The following is a 22,196-nucleotide window of genomic DNA, read 5'->3' as shown; positions in this document are numbered from 1 at the left end:
AATGTTGGGAATAATTCTTGGACACACTGGGTGCAGGTGAAAACAAGCAGAGGATTTATTGAACACACAGCGCTGGTGGAGTGCGGACCAGGGGATTAGCCCGGAGAGCACTAATTTAACCAAACCATACATTAGATTATATAGATAGCAGATGGACGGAGGAGAAGTGATTTGATAGGTCTAGCAGCGGAAGTGAGATATGCACATAAGCCAATGGTCTACGACAGTTACACAGCATCTCCGCCCATTGCCAATTCAACATGTTATCACTAATACAGGTCGTTATTCCTAACAAGCTAAATAAGCCAACATAAACAAAGGCATGTTGATGGTCATTTTGTCGACCGGAAATATAATGCGTCTCCTGCGGGGGTGGTATTGCCTTGGCGCGATCTTTGGGATCCAAGCTTATTTGCTAGAAACAAAGCAGACAATGAAAAACAATCCCGTGCGGTTGTTTGGTACCGGCCTTATCAAAGTGAGGCCCTTTTGGAATGTGGTTGCCAGGGGAACCAGGGTCAAAGTAACTGCTGTCTGTGTGCTGCCCAGGCTTGGCCTAATACTTTCAGATTTGAGTTTGTCAGTTCTCAGCAAGATACCATGGACTGCCTCAATTTACCCTAGAAGAACATAAGAAGGTTTACAGGAACGGTTGACAAAGGCTTCCCTTGTCCACTGATCCGCGTCTTGACTCGCGCTGTGCCGACAATCAGCTGAGCCGGCATAGTGCAGCAGCCATTTTTATTTTAATGAAGCCCAGAATATTTAAATCCCCGCTTCATTGACTATGTCAGGTAGCCTATTTTACATGCCTCGGTCGGCAGAGGCATGTAGTCTAGACCTACACACTGTAGTGTGACCTACACTGGGCCATACTGACTCTCTAGGTAGATATAAACTTAGTGCTCAGAAAGAGAGAAAATGAAAATTAATGCAAGTTCCTTGAAAAATTGAAATGTAAGAGGAATAATGTGGTTTCGTTTACACTTGAAACCCCTGAATTTGTGGAGGACATTTGAAAGGAAAAAGTACTTTACTTTTCTTAGGGTCTTGGCTTTTGGTAAAGATGCATCATGGCATCTAGATATTAGTAAATCTGAGAGTAAGTACTACAGTGAGTAATATGTGATAGCAGGAGTAGCCTCTATCAAATCAGTGAACATTGCCTTAGCAATATAATGGCCCTTTGTATCTCTATAGCATCTTCCATCAGATCTCAAAGCCATGGCTAAAGGTCTTTGGAAGGTGGGGGGAAACATAAGAAAACCTTTATGGAAAAGTTCATAATTCTCACTTTGTGCAGCTTTCCTTTCTTTGTCTCCCAATCACCCAATTAGCTCTGCTAGTGTTTATTCTGTGAAGTGATAAAATTATAAATTATTTTTATTTTCTTTCCAAAGGGTTTAAAATGTTAATTGTGGCTGGAATAATAGAATCCTAGAACTGGACGGGCCCTCGAGAGGTCATCACGTCTAGTCCTCTGCCCTCACCGCAGGACCCAGTACTGTCTAGATCAGGGCTACTCAACTTTGGATGCCCCGGGAGCCACAGTGAACCTCACAGCACATGCTGAGGGCCGCATCTTAAGAGTTGTTGCATAAACATGCAAATATATATTCAAATAGCTTCCTTCACACAATGCCCCGGCACTCACGGCATCTTTTCCCTTGGGGCAAGAAACGCTGACACCCTGTACCTGTCTGTTCCAGCCAGACCATCCGTTTGTGTCTTTCAGTGCTCACCCGCCTGGGAGACACCTTGCATTTGTGGACCGTGTTCCCAGTGGAGGCCATTTTCAAAGGATCCTACCCGTGGGACACATGTTGAGCCCCATGTAAAACCAAACCGCACTATAGGCCACAAACAAACGGGATCCATGTGGCCCATGGGCCATGTGTTGAGTAGCCCTGTCTATCTAACCTGCTTTTAAATATCTCCAGAGATGGAGATTCCACAGCCTCCCTAGGCAACTTATTCCAGTGTTTAACCACCCTGACAGGTAGGAAGTTTTCCCTCATGTCCAACCTAAACCTCCCTTGGTGCAGTTCAAGCCCATTGCTTCTTGTCCTGTCGTCAGAAGCCAAGGAGAACAATTTTTCTCTTTCCTCCTTGTAACACCCTTTTTGATACCTGAAAACCGTTATTATGTCCCCTCTCAGTCTTCTCCTTTCCAAACTAAACAAGCCCAGTTCTTTCAGTCTTCCTTCATAGGTCATGTTCTCTAGACCTATGAATATTTAATCATTCTTGTTGCTTTTCTCCAGACATTCTCTAAATCTTTCTTGAAATGTGGTGCCCAGAACTGTAGACAATACTCCAACTGAGACCTAATCAGCACAGAGAACGGAAGAATGACTTTTTGTGTCTTGCTCAACACTCTTGTTAATGCATCCCAGAATCACGTTTGCTTTTTTTGCAACAGCATCACACCGTTGACTCATATTTAGCTCGTGGTCCACTATGACCCCTAGATCCATTTCTGCAGTACTTCTTCTTAGACAGTCATTTCCCATTCTGTACGTGTGAAATGGATTGTTTCTTCCTAAGTGGAGTACTTTGCATTTGTCCTTATTAAACTTCATCCTCTTTACCTGAGACCATTTCTCCAGTTTGTCCAGATCATTTTATTCAAAATGGACTTGCAATTCCTCCCAAGGTATCATCTGTAAACTTAAAAAGCGTACTTTCTATGCCATGATCTAAATTGTTGATGAAGATATTGGACTGAACTGGTCTCAAAACAGACTCCTGTGGAACCCCACTTGTTATGCCTTTCCAGCATGACTGTGAACCATTAATAACTACTCTCTGGGATGATTATCTAGCCTGTTATGCATCTACCTTATAATAGCCCCATCTAGGTTGTATTTCCCTAGTGAATTGATAAGAAGGTAATGTGAGACAGTATCAAAAGTCTAGGTATACCACATCCACTGCTTCTCCCTTATCCACAAGGCTTGATATCCTATCAACAAAAGCAATCAGATTAGTTTGTCATGATTTGTTCTTTACAAATCCATGCTGGCTATTACCTATAACCGTATTATTTTCCAGATGTTTGCAGATGAATTTCTTAATTACTTGCTCCTTTATCTTCTCGGAACAGAAGTTAAATTGACTGGTGTGTAGTTTCCTGGATTGTTTTTATTTCCCTTTTTGTAGATGAACACTATATTTACCATTTTCCAGTCTTCTGGAATTTCTCCCAGTTTCCATGACTTTTCAAAGATGATAGGCAAGGTATTTGAGCCTTTAGCTATCAGCTCCTTGAGTATTCATCAGGCCCTGATGCATTTCATCAGGCCCCGGTCACTTGAAGACATTTAACTTTCCCAAGTAATTTTTAACTTGTTCTTTTTTATTTTAACTTCAAAACCTAATTTTGAAATCACTATGTAGACAGTACTTGGTCCTGCTGTGAGAGCAGGGGGCTGGACTTGATGACCTTTCAAGGTCCCTTCCAGTTCTAGAATTCTATGATTCTATGAAGATTTATCATATAGGAAAAGGAAATCAGAAGAATGTACAGACTTAAAGCAGGTAAACACATATACAGATAAAGGAGTTCAAATTGCATGTTTTTAAGAAAGCAAAAGAAGGTTCTATAATAATAAAGTGCAAACACTTCCATTTTAAATCCATTTTTCCACTTTCTCATCACTTTTTGAAATGTTTTTGTAACTATAGAGAATGTTCCTGCTCCTGCCATAAAAGCATTTTGAGTCTTCCACAAAAGCTGCAGAAATGAAGAATAGTGTCACAACAAATGTGGAAGGCAAGTGCTGCAGAGCAATTTATCATAAAGCCATGTGTCTTCCTGCACGTTTATATATTTATGGCCTGGAATTCTTCTCCAGTGTGGAGTTTTTTTTTTCCAGTGTGGGAATAGTTTTCTTTAGGCAGATTCATTGTTATCATGGAGTGAAATTTGAATATACACGACGGGCTCATGTAATATGTAAGGGCAGGATTTATCAAAATGATGGAACTAAGAGCAGTGATATCTCTTGGGCTATGTCTACACTGCATGGTTATTTCGAAATACCTCACATTATTTCAAAATAACAGAGTGTGCGTCTACACTGCAAACCCATTATTTCAAAATAATTTTGAAATAATGGGCTTTTTATTCCAACTTCACAAGGAGGAAGGGAAGTCGAAGGAAGAGTGTTCTTCCTTGACTTCCCGGTGTGTAGACAGCGCCTAAAGCCAAGTTAAGCTACTTCAAATTCACTACGCAATTTACATAGCTGAAGTTGCGTAGCCTAATTTGACTTTAGCACACAGTGTAGACATATCCTTAATGGCTCTTTTCTCCTTTTTGTAGCTTTACTCAGTTTAATTGTTTAAGAGTAGTTCTGCTTCTGCGTCAGCGTCTTACAAAAGGCTGGTTTCATAGACTTAGACACAGAAATAAATACATTTTACACCTGTAATATGAGCTATGGCTGTTAATTTGTAGCTGTAGCCATTTAATAGATTTTAATTACTCCAACATTATAATAGACTTTAATAGATGTTAATAGACATTAATAGCCTGTGTTTGACTGGTTGGATGGTAAATGCTCTATTGGTTTCTTCAGCTTTCCTGAGAGAGAAATCTTACTGAAAAAGTTATGCATTGAGGACTGAGCTCCGTGCACAAACTGAATTCCCATTGATGTCAATAAGACCTGTTGCATGCCTGTATGGGGAATCTAATGCACAGCATTAGCACACCAGCTACTCTGCAGTAAAATAATCTACACTAATCCCTTTTGTGAACAATTGTGCTGCACACTAGACTTGAGCAATTTAAGGTGAAATACACAAAGGCTCTTTTACTGAGTGGTAAAGGTGTCCACATGGGGAGTTCTTGCCTACTAGTTAGTGTGCATTAAATTTGCTCCCTACCTTATTGTGCACTAACTTCTCTTTTGTGGATTAACTGAGGGTACGTCTCCACTACGGGACAAAGTTGAATTAAGATAAGCAACTTCAGCTACGTTAATTGCATAGCTGATTTTGAAGTGCCTTAACTTGGAGTTTGGCGCTATCAACGCTGCAGAAAGTCAAAGGGAGAACACTCCTTCTTCGACTTCTGTTACTCCTCGTGGAAGGCAGGACTACTGACATCAACCGGAGCACCCCTCTCAGTTCCAATTAGTGTGTCTTCACTCGACTAGCTAATTAGAACCCTGGAGGATCGACAGTGGCAGCTTTGATCTTCCTCCGTAGTGTAGATGCACCTGAGTTATCCTTCCCATAGCGGGCAGGGGTATAAAAAAGTTGTCTCCGTATTCAGAATAGATTGTGATGGGGGGAACATTTAAAGGAAAAATTTGCTTGGTAGAACCGTTGCTTCCATAATCTGTTATAAACACTTTTAGAAGTGGTCTTTTCACCCTTTGTCTTGTCTGCTTAAACATCAATCTCTTCAGGTTTCATCCTATCTATGTTTACAGCGAATAGCACAGTAGGGGCCTGATCCTAATGAGGCCTTTCCATCCATGCAGATCAGCTAGTATGGCTTGGATGGTAGCCGTCTTGCTTTAAAATTCATAGATCATAGACCTTTGCTATGCTTTTGGCCTGCAACTGTAGCCAACAGGGCCTTGGTCTGCTGCCTTATTAGAGGTACCATTGCATTTGAGACATTATCCTGTGGTTAGTTCGATGGCTTTCCAGGTGGAAGTTAAAGAAGAAAGATTGCATGGAACTCTTTCAGAACACTCCTTTCATGGCCCTTTTTTTCCTCATCTCCCAGTAGCATCTTTCATAGTTTCTCCCATGCTGTGACTTATGGCTAAACAGCCAGTGTGATTCTGTGAGCCTTGAATTCTTCCTCTCCTTCTTTAAAACCTTCTTCTAAAGTCACCATCTCTCGCCACCCAACGAGCAACGAGCTGCTGATTACTTTTAAATTGTATTGAAAAAATGTAATTACATGAAAAAATTCCAATCAAGCAAGCAAAGTTAGAGACTAATCTTCATACATGTTCTGCAATCCAAGCAACTCCAAAACCTAATTCAGTGTACAGTAGACTTCTGATAATCCAGCACCTTTTGGATTTAGGTGGTGCTGGATTGATTTGCCGGAGAATCGGGAGGTCCGGTACAGCTGCATGGCTTAACAGCTGGCCAGGACACAATCTCCCTCCCTCTCCCTTCCCTTTTCCTCTTCTCCTCTCCTCAGTGCTGTAACCTGATCCTCCTCCCCCACCCCTCTCCTTTCCCCTTCCCTGAAGCAAAATGCTCTTCTCCATACTGTAACAGGATCCCACTCCTCCCCCCCCCCCCTCCAACCTTATGCTCTGTCTGGTTACAGCCAGCACGTGTGCTGAGTGGCAGGCTTTTTAATCAGCTGGTCAGGAGCTTTTGGCATTTTGATGCCAGAGTATCGGGAGTGCCAAACAGTTGCATGCCGGACTATCGGAGTTTTACTGTATTTCTTCTTCTTCACCTTCATCCCTCTTGCCCTGCTATCTTTGTTGGCGTCTTAAGCTTGCTTATATTGTCAGCTCTTGGCAGCAGGGCTTGTTTGAAAATCAGTTTGGTACAGGAGACCCCGTGTTCAGTTTCTGACTCTGCTGTTGAATTACTCGATGACCTTCAACAATCATTTCAGCTTTCCTTAGCTATTGCACCCAGCTATAAAAAGAGATTTTTGGCTTGTCTTGTAAAGTGTTTTGAAATCTACAACTATGTAACTTCTGTCAAGTGCAGGAAGGAAGGGGAGAATACACAACAAAGTTTGCTCTGTCTTTTCTGGCCTTCCATTGATTCAAAACCATGAATTTAGAATTGCTTTCTTTTTTAGTTTGTTTCCATACCAGCCCAGAGAGAGCCTTATATCCTTAACATTTCAATAAAAACATATCTTCAACCTCTATTATAACATTTTGTTCCCCTTTTCAAGACACAAAAGCATACAGTTTAGTGTATCTTGTAAATCTCACCCATTTTGTTATTGTGCAAATTTTACACTATGATGAATAAGGTTACGTTTTTGTCACATTAATTTTAGTAAAAGTCAGAGACAGGTCATGGGTAATAAACAAAAAATCACAGATGTCCATGACCTGTTCCTGACTTTTGCTAAAGGTAATTGACCAAATGGAGATGATGCAGGTGTGGGGGATGAGAAGCCATGCTATGGGAGAAAAGCGGAGGGATCTAGCACCCACCACTGCTGTTGCTGGCAGCTCCCTGTTCCTCCTGCCACCTGGAGCAGCTTGGAGCTCTGCGGCTAGTGGTTGCATCCATGACTTCCATGACAGGATCTTCGCCTTAGTGGGCTAAGATTAGTGAGTACACATTCAGTGCTATCTGTACGCACTCAAAATCAGCTTTGAACATTCTATAAAAACTTCCCTTGAAATTGAAATCAGCTCTGAGAGAAAGCTTTCTACAGCTTTGTAAGCGTGACATTGAAAATATGAACCTGTTCCTCTTCTCATACCCAAAGGTGCATAACTACCGTAACACCATAACATGAGAACATAAGAACGGCTGTACTGGGTCAGACCAAAGGTCCATCTAGCCCAGTATCCTGTCTACCGACAGTGGCCAGCACCAGGTGCCCCAGAGAGGGTGGACCGAAGACAACGATCAAGCGATTTGTCTCCTGCCATCCCTCTCCAGCCTCTGACAAACAGAGGCCAAGGAAACCATTTTATCCCCTGGCTAATAGCCTTTTATGGACCTAACCTCCATGAAATTCTCTAGCTTCTCTTTAAACTCTGTTATAGTCCTAGCCTTCACAGCCTCCTCTGGCAAGGAGTTCCACAGGTTGACTACATGCTGTGTGAAGAACTTTCTTTTATTAGTTTTAAACCTGCTCCCCATTAATTTCATTTGGTGTCCTCTAGTTCTTCTTGATTCCAGTGGAGTTAGTAGGAACACACACTTGTGTAACAGAGTGGATCTGGCTCCGTATTCACTGCTTTCGTCAAGATCTTAAAGAATTCTAACAGATGTAAGAGAAATAGAATAGAAAACAGTACATTACATTTTGCTCTATGGGAGATTATAAAATATTCAATGTCCACTTGCAGTGAAGAATTTCTGTAAAGGTTGATCCTTAAATAAATAAATAACATTTCTCCCACTGAAGAATTGTACTGAAACAGCCAAGTCCCTTTTAAAATTTTGTCCGGACACTATTGAAAACACTGTTTTCTTGTCTTTTCACTGAGAAACAGCAAGATTTTTACACCACAAGCCAAGATAAGCCTTGGAGTTCAAGGGTACAACTCTTATTTTCACTTACCAAAAATCAAGACCTTCAGAAGGGCAAGAAAAATGTTTGAAGCCAGGAAATGTGGTTAATAGGAGGGTGGTGAGAGTGGTTACACCATTTCTTTTCAAATAATTCCTCTCTAATTGGTAACCCAAAGTAATGGGTAAGTGAATATATTTCACAGCAGCAGCTGTTGGATGTTCAATGACTGGAAAACACAGTAATGGTTAAGTGTGTGGAGTACTCATCCCATCAGCAAGAGTAAGTTAATCATATACAATTCATTGAACAGTAGAGTTGCATTTGCAGAGCAGTGGGCTGCCTTCTAATTGTTGTAGGTCTGTTTCAATATCTTGCAGCATCTTTTGTCTCAGCTGTAGCAGTTTTGGTTGCATCCCTAGAACTGTCAGTCTTCCTTAGTTTAGCAAAGGCCTGACAATTCCTCTCTCACAATGCAGTTTAAATTGGACCAGATGCTGCATCAATAGAACAGTCTGCCCATCTTGGAGGCATTAAGCCCAAAATTATTTAGAAAATTGAAGCCTTTAACATACTCTGGATTAATGTGATTAAGTAGAGCTTGCTTTAATTCACAGCCATCTAGTCCTTTATTAATAGCCTTCTCATCAACGGGAGCCGCACATATGGGTACAAGATGACTATAAGTTTAAATTGATTGCTCTAAGCCTGTAAGAAAAGCATTTAATGTTTCAATAACAACTGATGTAAGACTTCACTGCGGGGCATTTCAGATAGATTTGGACCTGCTTATAGACTCAGTATTTATTAACATCTCTTAATTTTTTTATGTAAACTTAATAAATGATAGTCTTCTTTTCCCAAGGTCTGCATTTGATTTACATCACCCTTTTAGTAATAAAGGAAATAGTCTCTCTCCTATGAATTATAACAGCTGGTGCAGAGCCTAGTGAAGTGATCCTTCAGGCTTATGAAAAGGTAAAACTCAGAGGGGCTTCATTTTTTTTTAATATAGACAAGTAATTGTGATCTTACAACCATTATGAGTATTATAAATAGCTCTGTTTTGGTTGTGTTATAGCAGTAATACATATTTTTAATAATTGAGTGTCATGTCCCAATAATAATAAAATATGTATAAAGCCCCTTGCCAGCAAGGGTACATCAGCGACATATTATAAACCCCATTTTTCACAGATGTGTAATTAGGCCATTATGCATTGCTCATCTCAGTCCGTGTGTGTGTGTGTGTGTGTGTGTGTGTGTGTGTGTGTGTGAGAGAAAATTCGGTGTGGACATTTTTGTGAAAAAACAAAACCATTAAAAACTCAAAGTTGCTCTTTTAAGCAAATGAAATCTTTGCTCTCTGAACTGGAGATTAGCAGGTGGGAGTTTCTAATGCTGTGTGAATGAGGTGAGTGGTATTCCTCTGAGAAGCACAGTAACACTGGCAAATTCATTTTCCACCGCTCACCAGACTGCCAGCTGGAATGCCACAATGTCTGGGGCACAGCAACATAGCCTGGGTTTGAACAGATGACCTGTTCTAAAGCTAAAACTTATATTTGGTTTCTTCCAAATATCCTCTCAGTTGCTGATTTTAGGATCCACGAAGTGGTGCAACACCTCCCTGTAGCATGGCTGATTCACCCACTTTTCCTCCCCATTCTGAGAGCAGGGGGAGGAGGTCGGGGAAGGTGAGGCGAAGGTTCTCTGTAATCCCTCTTTGCAGCACTGAGGGTCAGATTTCCAAATTATTTAGGAAGCTGAAGATACCTAAATGGTATTTACAAAAGTAACTAAACAGGTTCAGTACCTAATCCTCATTGGAGTAAATAGGATCCAGGCACCTGTCCCACTGAGAAGTCTTTGATATTCTCACTAGGTACTTATCTGCATCTTTAATCCTGCATCCACCCAGGGACTTGAGGTACAATGCTCATCACTGCAACACTTCTCTCTTAGGCACCTGGAAAAGTCACTGGGACAGCCCTGGGTCAGGGGCCTAAGCTCCGTAGACAGTGGATGGTGAGAAAGAGGCACCTTAGAATGTGAACAGCAAAGCTCAGGACCCCAAGTGGGTAGCTGCCTAAGCTAGCCAATGGGAGATAGCAGTGAGCAGCATGTCCTAAGCCCTCCCCTGTATTTGAGGCAGGCGCTCAAGTCCAGGCTGCAGTGAGGCAGATTCTCTTAGTAAATCAGGCCTGAGGGAAGATAGATGCTCCTCCCTCTAATTGGCATCTAGGACCAATCCAGTACTGGTTGGACCTCCCTGGACTGACACCCCCAGGACCTGACTGGTCCTGGATGAAGGATTTTGCCTGATGAGGTCAGGTCATTTCTGGCTCCCCTGCTGCCGGTCCCATCCCCTGCCCTGCCACCCCACTGGGCTTCCCGGCTCCCCCAGCAACCCAGGTGGGTCTCACGCCAGCCTTCCTGTACCTCCCCCCTGCAGTTCCCTCCCAGCCCAGCAGAGCTGCGCTCTCCCCCGCGAACCCAGCTGGGTCAGGTCACCCCCTGCATTGTGCCGAGCTCCCGGACCTTCCCACCCCTTGCAGGCCTCCAGGACTCTGTGATCCTGCAACATCAGAGGTCCTGCCAGAGCACAGATGTTGCTGGACCAGAGAGTTCCAGTTTACAGAGATGCAGCCTGTAGGAGTGCCAAGAGGCCACCTAGCTCCTACAACAGCTCTGGAGGGGGAGGGAAGAAGAAACTGTCTGACCTTCCTTCTAGCCCATTAGTTCAGTGGTTAGAGCACACCCATGGCATATGGGAGATCTCTGGCCCAAGTTCCCCCATGCCCAATGGAGCTGAAGGGATTTGCACAGGGTTTTGCTTCCTTGTACGTGAATGCTGACTGTTGGGCTATAGAGTCATTCCCACTCTTTCTCTGGCCCAGCTATTGTTTAATTAGTCAATGAATTAAGTGTAACAACTTCAATAGGAGAGATTGAGAAAGACCAGCATTAGATTATCCCAAAGGCCAGTGGTTAGAACTGGCCTAAAACAGACCTCTTTCCCCCCCACCCGGGATTGGGCTCAGCACACAATTAGGAAAGGACTGCCTTTCTCACCCTAGTTTTTGGATCACCCTGGGGCTTAGGCAACTGATAGGGACCTGGGAATCGTTTTATTGACAAAAATGTAGGCAGTGAGGGAGTTCAGGCATCTACAGGGTTAGGAGGCAGCCAAGCAAGAATTTTGTGGATTACAATGGCAGATGTATGGTCTGCTCACTGTTCTCTTTGGAGCTGTATAAAGTCTGATGTTACTACCCCGTCTAATCCCATTTTCAGATCCCTTTTACAGTTCTTAAAGCCTGACCACTGAAGTCGAAAGGAATTGTTCCATTGGCTTCAGTACATGCTGGATCCAACCTTTAGGTTGCAAATGTTTTCGGGCTCTTTGTGTGTGTTTGGCAGCATGTAGCAAAATGGAGACCTGACCCTGACTGAGGCGTCTCACGGCTATTGCAGGATCAATATATGATCACTTTTATGAATAGAAAAACTTGCAAGCTAAAAGATGGAAACAGCCTCTGTAAATAAGGGACATTAATCTATGTACTGCTATCTTGTTGTCATGATGTTCCAATATACGTATTTTATAATGCTGCAGTAACAGTGCAAAGAACAATGAAACCACTGTCCCTTCTCATACCTGAATATCATTTGCAGTTATTAGTGCAAAGTTCACTAGCTATCGGCAATGCCGGGTTTTTTTCATAGTGACGACAATAGAAACTTGTAACAATATGCAGAGTGAAAGCAATATCTGACTCAGGTGCTCTGAGGGTATGTCTACACTACAAAGTTAATTCGAACTAACGGACGTTAGTTCGAATTAACTTTGATAGGCGCTACACTAGCGCTCCGCTAGTTCGAACTTAATTCGAACTAGCGGAGCGCTTAGTTCGAACTACGTAAACCTCATTTTACGAGGACTAAGCCTAGTTCGAACTTACTAGTTCGAATTAAGGGGTGTGTAGCCCCTTAATTCGAACTAGTGGGAGGCTAGCCCTCCCCAGCTTTCCCTGGTGGCCACTCTGGCCAACACCAGGGAAACTCTATTGCCCCCCTCCCGGCCCCCTTAAAGGGACACGGGCTGGCTACGGTGCCTGTGCCAGGTGCAAGCCTGCCAGCACCCAGCCAGCAGACCCTGCACCTGGCACGGCTCGAGCCAGCCACCCGATGCCCCCCAGCCCTCCCCCTCTTCCCGGGACCAGGCTGGCGGCTCCCGGGAGCTTGCCTAGGACCGCAAGAGGCGGGCACCCGCCTGGTCCAGTGCAGACATCGTGGACCTCACCCATGACCTCCGCACTAGGCACAGGAAAGCAGCCGTCTAGGGCAGGAGAGCTGCCAGCCTGGCCACCCAGGAGCAGGTTTGCATGAAAATCAAGGTGGTCCACTGAGACCCCCGACCCTGAGCCCTGAGTTTAGAATGGCCGTCGTGGGTCAGACCAAAGGTCCATCTAGCCCAGTAGCCTGTCTGCCGACAGCGGCCAACCCTAGGGACCCTGGAGGGGATGGACCAAAGACAGTGACCAAGCGATTTGTCTCGTGCCATCCCTCTCCAGCCTTCCACAAACTTCGGGCAGGGACACCACTCCTACCCCCTGGCTAATACCACTCCATGGACCCAGCCTCCATGACTTGATCTCACTTCCCTTTAAACTCTGTTCTAGTTCTAGCCTTCACAGCCTCCAGCAGCAAGGAGTTCCACAGGTTGACTATTTGCTTTGTGAAGAACAACTTTCTGTTGTTAGTTTGAAGCCTGCTACCCATTCCTTTCCTTTGGTGTCCTCTAGTCCTTCTGTTATGGGAACTAATGAAGAACTTTTCTGTATGCACCCTCTTCGCCCCACTCTTGCTTTTATAGACCTCTATCATATCCCCCCCTCCATCTCCTCTTTTCTAAGCTGAAAAGTCCAAGTCTCTTTAGCCTCTCTTTATATGGGACCTGTTCCAAACCCCTCATCATTGTAGTTGCCCTTCCCTCTCCCACCCTCTCTCTTCCCCTCTCCCACCTCCTTTTCCCAGTCTCCCCCAGTTTTGTTCAATAAAGAGAGATTCTATTTTTGAACACACGTTTTCTTTATTTTGTACATCAGAAAGGGGGGCTAGGGAGGGATAAGTGGAAGGAGGTGAGGGAGGAATGGGGTATGAGCCCCCGATGGGGAGGACTGGGCTGGCTCTGCGGGCTTCTGGGGGTGGAACCTCTCCTGCAGCCCCCCAATTGTCCCCTCTCCCCAGATGGCAGCCTGCGGCAAGTGCAGCCGGTCTAATGACCGAGTGCTGTGATGTGCCCAGTGTGGGTACTCCGGGCAATGCAAGCCAGGACTGCTTTGTAAGCGGGGCACCCCAGAGAACTGTCTGTCCGGGGTGGGGGTCGGGTCCCTTTAAGCACAGCCCTCGGCTAGCCTGAGACAGCAGTTCCACGCTCTAAGTCCTCATCTGATGCCCTGCTGGCACTGCTTCCGGCCATCCTTAACCCCGGTTCAGGGTCCACTCTGTGTGGACATGCTAGTTCGAATTAGCAAAACGCTAATTCGAACTAGTTTTTTAGTCTGGATGCGTTAGTTCGAATTAGCTTAGTTCGAATTAACTAATTAATTAGTGCTGTAGTGTAGACGTACCCTGAGATACACAAAGGGGATTTAGGCTTGGTATTGTAATGTCTAACATTTTGGTCTTCTGTCAGCTAGTCTAATCCCTACGTAAATTTCCTATACAAGGGTATATCTACACAGCAGAGTTATTTTGGAATAATGGACATTATTCTGAAATAACTATGCGAGAGTCTACACAGCAAATCCATTATTTCAAAATAATTTTGAACTAATGGTCAGCTTATTCTGATTTCTGTAAATCTCATTCTACGAAGAATTATGCCTATTCCAAAATAGCTATTGCAAAATAAGGCGTGTGTAGACGCTCCACTTCTACTATTTTGAAATAGCCCTTCACCAGGGCCATTCTAAGTTATTTTTCCTGGGGCTCTAAATCGAGATAGCACATCTACATTAGGGAAGCCTGCCTCGGACTAATTTTGAGGCTGCTCTGCAGTATAGACCTGCTATTTCTAAATAAGCTATTTTGGAATAACTATTCCAGAATAGCTTATTCCGAAATAACTGTGCAGCGTAGACATAGCCATACATATTGGAAGAGCTAGGCACCTCAGAATGAAATCCAGAAAAGCCAGTGCACTGGGGCTACATCTATACTACAGGGTTTTTTGCAAAACCAGCCATATTTGCACAAAAACCCATGCAGCGTCCACACCTCAAGTGGGTTTTTGCGGCATAAGTATTCCTCTTTCTATGAGGAATAACTCGTTTTTGCGCAAGAGTTCTTGCACAAAAAGGTGTGTGGGGACAGGCAAAAAGAGCCAATCAAAAAAAGCACAGGTGCTCTGGTGGCTCTTCTGTGAAGAGCAATCAGAGCTTTCTTTTGAGAGAGTGTCCATGCAGTCTGGATGCGCTCTTGTGCAAGAAGCCTGCAGTATAGATGTAGCCTGAGTAGGGGACTGCCAAAGGGCTGTCTACACTACAAAAAAATTGCTGTCCCGGGCTGCGCCACTTCCTGCTGCTCCTATTGGCTAGACCGGCAATCTGCAGCCAATGGGAGCTGCGATCACTGGTACCTGCAGCTGTGCAGGTAAATATAGCAGTGGCCCGCCATGGGCTAACCCTGGAAAACTGCTGCTGGGTTATTGCTGCCAAGCAACGCGTTAGCAGCCACCTGGCAGGCACAAGCCCTTTAAACAGAAGCATTTGAAAGGGTTTGTGCCTCTCTGGCAGCTCCCAGACAATGAGGTAGCAGTGGAGCTGGGAGCTGGGAGCCCTTTCAACTGCTTTGAGTTAAAGGGCTTGCGCTTTCCGGGCAGCTGCTAAGGCATGAGCCCTTTAAATAGCAGGAGTTGAAAGGGTTGGCAACTCCTGCCCCACCTCTAATGTGTTGCCTGGGAGCCACAGGGGATGCGTGAGCCTTTCAACTCCTGCTGTGTAAAGGCCCGCCCCTTCTGCCCAAGGCCCCGCCCCTTCCAGGGCATTCCGTGACCACTTTGAAAATATTTGAAGTGCCCCCCCTTTAGTATTATTGTCAATTCCTGATCTATGCTGCAGTCTGAATAACTCAGCATAGCTTTGCTACATGTGAAATAAAGGAACCCACAGGCATGAGCTAGGTGGCTGGGTGTTTGGATCAAGTTGGTTTGCACATGCTCACGTCAAGATTTTTAGGTGGCGTGTCTTGCAAACCACTTTTGGGCATAATTAAGGACTTCATTCCGCACTAACAAAGTTAACAGGAAAATACTGGTTCCATTTAAATTAGAATCATATCCAGTCATGTTGCTATATAAAGGGATTTTATATGGAATAGAAATGACTTCATTTGCATATAGCTGAATTTGGAATGATTGATAGTCAAATGCAATGAATGTTCAGTAGATTTTAATAGGATGTAGAGACTTTCATAGGTCTGATGGGAAGTAAAACTGCAGCAAATGGAAGAAGGGGCCCTTTTTTGTCTCTGAGTGGTACAGTAAACAGAAAACTGTTTACTGAAGGAGACTTTAATTAATTCCCTGTATGACCAAAACCCGAGCTGGTCTCTTACAACATAATTAATCATCAGTAATAATTCATTATGTAGCTTGCTGGGGTTAAACATGGACACAGTACTTCATTAAAAATGGGGTGAGAATTAATAATGTCGAAAAGATTTACCACACAAAAGTTAAATATCTGGAAAGATTTATTAATGGGCTTAAATTGATCTACTCATCTTTTATCTTTCAAACTTGAGTTTGAATCTGGGTCAGGCAGCTGTACAAATACACTGGCTGGTGTTTGATCAGTTCCCTCTGGTCTCTGCAGAACCTATGAAACTAGTCTGGCATATTTTGGAGTGTATTCTTAAAAGTCATGGACAAGAAGTTATTATGTATAGCCTGAGATCCTTCCTGAAGGTAGACTATAGCCAACCCACGTGGCTGTGCAAAGGGGACCCAGGCCTCTTTGGTGTGACACACTGTCTACCTCTCGTGGTGGTTAGACCCGCTAGAGATTGTCGAGTCTGCTACAGCCTTGGCCAAGAGAAGTTTTTTTTTGCTCGGGCAATAGAGGCTCATGCATTAAGCTCCAGAAGTCCCAGGTTTGATCCCTGCTTCTGATGGAAATATTTACCTCTTTGACACTGGTAATTTGTGGCCTAGTGTGAGAAAGTACTTTTATTTTTTTGTTTTTGTTTTTGTAAGCTGCCTTGAATATTTTAAATAGAAAGGCAGGGTAAAAATATTTAAATAAATAAATAATAAATAAAATGACCAGGGTCTTTTAGTATTACACAAAGGCAAAGGGAAACAAGGAGCATCACTTTAGTTACTCTTCTGTGCAGGGACCATGCAAGTGGCAGCGGGGGGCGGAGGTTAAATTATGGTCCTAGGTTTAACTCAGCATTGGAGAAGCTGTACTAGCTTGTAGCTTCTTTAGGACATAAACTTTCTCTTTGTGCATGTTTGTACAGTGCCTTGCATAGTGAGGCCCTGATCCTGATGGGGAATCTGGGAACTACTCTGCTATAAATATCTAATAGTACTGGAGCTGGTGAGGCTAGAAAGGAAGTACATGTTGCATCCTCTCTAAATGTGGTGAGTCATTTCTCCAATATACTTCCAAAGCTTGGGCCCTCTACATCCCTTGCCTTCTTCCTTAGCTTCCCTCCTTCCTCGTTTCAATGACCCTTCCAGGCATGTTTCATTCGTAATGTATCCTGTATATTTTATCTTTGGCTTTTTCTTGCCTTATGTGTTTTTTTTAATACTTAAATTGACTAAATGACTTGCCTTACTGCTTCTTTAATGATCCATCATATTCATTGCTTTAAAGCTATAAGGACAACCCCGCTGTTTTGTCAACCCACACACAGCTAAATGCCTAACTGCATGAAGTTTTTGCTTTTGATTTGAAGTTTTCATATTCCCTAATGTTTAAAGTACCTTTTATGTTTCTTTTCTCTTTAAAAGTACTACTTTAGCAGGTCCCACAACTCAGTTAGTACATGAGTCTGAAAATATGGAACTTTGACCAGGGGTTGGGGTAGATGTCATACATCATGCCATGACAGAAGCATTTACATGGCCCTACATTAAAAAAGTGGAGGTGTAGTTACATGAATGTGGCGCTGAAGAGGTTAAATGATCTTCCATTTATTTTGATTTAAGGAACCCAAAGCAGTCTCTGCACATCAAAGAGACCTCATTTTTAAGAACTAGCCAATTAGCCCGTCATAAGACGGGATTTTCAGGTCTCTCCTCCACTTCGATCTTCTCTCCTGAGCCTCCGGCCTCTCGCTCTGTCTCTCTCTCTCTCTCCTCCTCCTACTGCCTCCCCCTCTCTCTCCTCTGCCTCCTGCCTCTCTCTCTGTCTCTCTCTTTCTCTTCTCCTCCTCCTCCTGCCTCTCATTTGGGGGACTGCGGAGCCCAAATGGCCGTTTGGGTGCCGCACTCCCCGTGCTGCATGGGGGGTGTGGAGCCCAAATGGTCGCTTGCGCCACTTGCTCCCACACGGTGGCTTGGTTGAGCAGCGCAGAAGTCAGCCAAGCGCCACAGCGGGAGGCGAAGGGGGGGCGGGGCGGTGACGTTCATGGCCAGAAGGCAGAGCCTGGAGCCGCTGTCACGCCGCACATCACTGCCCCGCCCCCCTTCGCCTCCCGCCGTGGCACTCAGCTGACTTCTGCGCTGCTCAGCCGGGCCGCCGCAGGGGAGCAAGCGGCCGTTTGGGCCCCGCACTTCCCATGCAGCACAGGCCGCTCAGAGGGAACAGCCAGCATTTCAGCGTTACAGACTCACAGACACTGGGCTACTATATATATGATGATAGGAAGAAGTCAAGTCCATTCTGTGTCAGTGCTCTATTGTTTTTTACAGTACTGTATATTAACAATTGTACTGTCCATTTCCTTTTAAACAACTCAAGCGACAAAGCTTTCACCATTTTGCTTTGGCAGCCATTTTGCAACCTAATACATTTTCCTGTGGACATTTTTCCTGTTCACCAGTCTGAACTTTCATTTGTTCCAGTTCATTCTGTTACTCCTTATTAATCTTTGGATCATCTTAAACAGTTGCTATCAATCTCTTTTTATTCCCTTCAAATATTTGAAGTGGTTTATCCATCTGCCATTGCTGTCTTGAAGCCAAGCTTATATTTTGGCATATTCAGTTTTTCCTCAGAAATGCTCTAGTTCTTTTATGAAGTTTGTGAGCTTTAATTCCTTTGGAAAAGAAGCTTTCCCTGGGTTTTTTTTTTTTTTTTTCCCCCCAATCATCTGATATTTCTCCAGTTCTCTGTGACTTCTTAAATTTAATTACCATAATTTAAAAAAATCATTACTTAGTTACATTATGACTCTGCAATGCATATTCATTATTACTAGTTATTAATAGCAATAATTATTTGTATTGCCATAAGGTCTAGGAGCCCTGGTTGTCGACTAGGATCCCATTGTTCTAAATACTATACAAACACAGAACAAAAGGAAGACAGTCCCTGCTCCTGAGAGCTTGTGATCTTAGTAAAGACACAAGACAGCAGATAGCTGCAGACAGATTGATGGGGGAAATAATGAAACGAGATAATATTGGTCAGACTGATAGGCAGCCATCTCAGCACGCCAGCAATCTAACCATTGTCAGTTTTTTCTAGGCACTACAGCAAGCCCATTATATAGGTTTAAGAAGGATTTTGAGGAAGGATAATGTGCTGAATGTGTACGGGGAACCCTCCTTCGTGTGAGGGGTAGCCCAGGAAAAAGGTTTTTGTTTGAAAAATTAACAAGTGGGTGATGGAGGCTGTCATCATGAGCTGATAGGCGATGCAGGTCAGCATTTTGATTGTGAATAAGAGAGAGGTAGGTAGGTGCAGATAAGTCATAAAAGACCTTGAAAATGAAGAGAAGTAGCTTATATCTGGTGCCATAGAGAAGCGAGAGCCAATGGAGTGACACGAGGAGTGGGGGTGATGGGCTAGAAAAATGGTTGTTGCAGCTGCATTATGAATGGATGTGAGTGGGGCAGATTGCACGTGTCAAGGTCAGAGAAAATGTTGCAATGATCGAGATGTGAGCTGATGACAGCCTGGACATGAGTTTTAGCTGTGTGAATGGGTAGGAAAGGTTGTACCTCAGATGTTATTGAGAAAGAAACAGCAAGATTTAGACATTCCCTGAGTGAGAGAACTTATTTCTCGTTTATGAGCCTGAGTGACAGGCAAGATGGTGGTGTTGTCCACAGTGATCAAAAGAGGAAATAGCAGGGAGGCCTTGGGAGAGAAAACTATAACTGTGCTGATTTATCCATGCTGCGCTGAAGGTTCGACACCCATTAGGAGGCATCAGAAAGGCTGATAATTTAGTATGGACAGAAGAAGACAGGTCTGGAGTCAAGAGATAGATCTCTGAGTCATAGCAGCAGCGAGATGGAAGTTGAATTTGTGTTCCTAAATAAGTTTCCCCAGAGGTAGGGTGTAGAGTGAGAAGACAAAGGACAGAGCCCTGTGGATCACCCAGAGAAGGTTGGAAGGGAGACGAGAATGATCCTCGGAAGGAGCGATCTGAGAGGTAAGAGGGGAAGCAGGAGAGGACTGAGTCATGGAATCATAGAATCCTAGGGGTGGAAGAGATCTCAGGAGTCATCGAGTCCAGCCCCCTGCCCAAAGCAGGACCAACTCCACTAAATCAACCCAGCCAGGGCTTTGTCCAGCCGGACTTAAACACCTCTAGGGATGGAGATTCCACCACCTCCCTAGGGAACCCATCCCAGTGCTTCACCACCCTCCAAGGGAAATAGTTTTTCCTAATATCCAACCTAGACCTCCCCCACTGCAACTTGAGACCATTGCTCCTTGTTCTGCCATCTGTCACTACTGAGAACAGCCTCTCTCCATCCTCTTTGGAACCTCCCTCCAGGAAGTTGAAGGCTGCTATCAAATCCCCCCTCACTCTTCTCTTCTGCAGACTAAATAAGCCCAAATCCCTCAGCCTCTCCTCGTAGGTCATGTGTTCCAGCCCCCGAATCATTGTGGTTGCCCTCTGCTGGACCCTCGTCAGTGCATCCACATCCTTTCTGTAGTGGGGGGGCGGGGGGCAGAACTAGACGCAGTACTCCAGATGTGGCCTCACCAGTGCCGAATAAAGGGGAATAATCACTTCCCTAGCTCTGCTGGAAATGTTCCTCCTAATGCACCCTAATATGCCATTAGCTTTCTTGGCTGCAAAGGCGCCCTGCTGACTCATATCCAGCTTCTCATCCACTGTGATCCCCAGGTTCTTTTCTGCAGAACTGCTACATAGCCAGTTGATCCTGGTTAATGGGGCACCTGGTGCTGGCCACTGTTGGTAGACAGGATACTGGGCTAGATGGACCTTTGGTCTGACCCAGTACGGCCATTCTTATGTTCTTATGTTCTTATCCCCAGCCTGTAACAATGCTTGGGATTCTTCCGTCCCAAGTGCAGGACTCTACACTTGTCCTTGTTGAACCTCATCAGATTTCTTTTGGCCCAATCCTCCAGTTTGTCTAGGTCACTCTGGACCATATCCCTACCCTCCAACGTATCTACCTTTCCCCTTAGCTTAGTGTCATCCACAAACTTGGTAAGGATGCAATCCATCCCCTCATTGAGTTCATTAATAAAGATGTTGAACAAAACCAGCCCTAGAACCGATCTTTCAGGCACTGCGCTTGAAACCAACTGCCTACCAGACATCGAGCCATCAATCACTACCCGTTGGGCCTGACAATGTAGCCAGCTTTCTATCCACTTTACAATCCTATTATCCAATCCATACTTCCTTAGCTTGCTGGCAAGAATATGGAAGCCAAAGAAGGCCAAGATTTCAAGAAGAGGATGAGAATCAGAGTGGTAGCCGTGTTAGTCTGAATCTGCATAAACAATGAGAAGTCCTGTGGCACATTATAGACTAACAGATTTATAAGAGCATAAGATTTCGTGGCCAAAGACCCATTTTGTCAGATGCATGTAGTCCAATAAATCTGTTAGTCTATAAGGTGCCACAGGACTTCTAGTTTAAGAAGGGGATGGTTGACCATGTCAAAGTTGGCAACCAGGCCAAGGAGGCTGGAATATGGTATCTGAGAGTTGGCTAGGAAGAGTTCATTACAAAGTTTGCCATCAGCATTTTCAGAGGCATACAAGGGTTGGATCCCAGATTGGAGAGTTTCTATAGACCAAATACTCAGTTAGCTTAGAGATGAAAGAGAGAAAGGGGATGGGGAATGGCAGGAGAGGCCATTGGGGCTAAGGGAGGGGTTTTTGTAGATGGAAGATACTAAAGTGTGCTGATATATATGAACTCAATTTTTTCAAACACAAGTAGTCCTGTGGCACCTTAGAACGGGGGTGGGGAACCTTTTCTGGGTCAGGGACCACTGACCCACAGAAAAATCAGTCTGGGGCTCCACACAAGTGAGAAGCTACCAAACCCACCTCTCACCAGCATGGGTTCCCTAAAACCGGGCAGAGCTCTGAGCCTCAGGGGCCAGATCCAGGCAAGCTGGAGGCTGCATCCGGACCCCAGGCCTTAGATTCCCCACCCCTGCCTTAGAGACTAACAAAAATATATAGGATCATGAGCTTTTGTGGGTAAAACCCACTACATCCTGTCAGCCAACTCATCTGAGGAAGTAGGTTTTCCCCTGAGAGCTCATGATTCTATATGTTTTTGTTAGTTTCTAAAGTGCCACCGGACTACTTGTTGTTTTTAAAGTTACAGACTAACACAGCTCCCCCTCTGAGTCAATTTTTTCAAGCATACCCTTCGGTGCTACTTTATCATAAGATAAATTGTCAAAATTATCATTATTTGCTTAATGTCACAAACATTTTAAAAATGACACTTGCTATAGACTGCTTTTAAAAATCCCATTTTATTTCTGTAAAGTTGAATGCCTTTGTCTAGCATGGATTCA

General features: G+C 44.2%; 1 protein-coding gene across 3 annotated transcripts in view; it reads left to right on the top strand.

Moving 5' to 3' along the window:
* Positions 1 to 22,196, top strand: part of MSRA (methionine sulfoxide reductase A) — a 420,629-nt gene that overhangs the window by 220,771 nt on the left and 177,662 nt on the right. The gene's annotated exons all lie outside the window — the stretch shown is intronic.

The sequence above is a fragment of the Pelodiscus sinensis genome, chromosome 3 (genome assembly GCF_052426305.1).
Source record: "Pelodiscus sinensis isolate ZL-2025 chromosome 3, ASM5242630v1, whole genome shotgun sequence".
NCBI classification, from domain to species: domain Eukaryota; kingdom Metazoa; phylum Chordata; order Testudines; family Trionychidae; genus Pelodiscus; species Pelodiscus sinensis.
This window is presented reverse-complemented; position numbering and strand designations above follow the sequence as displayed.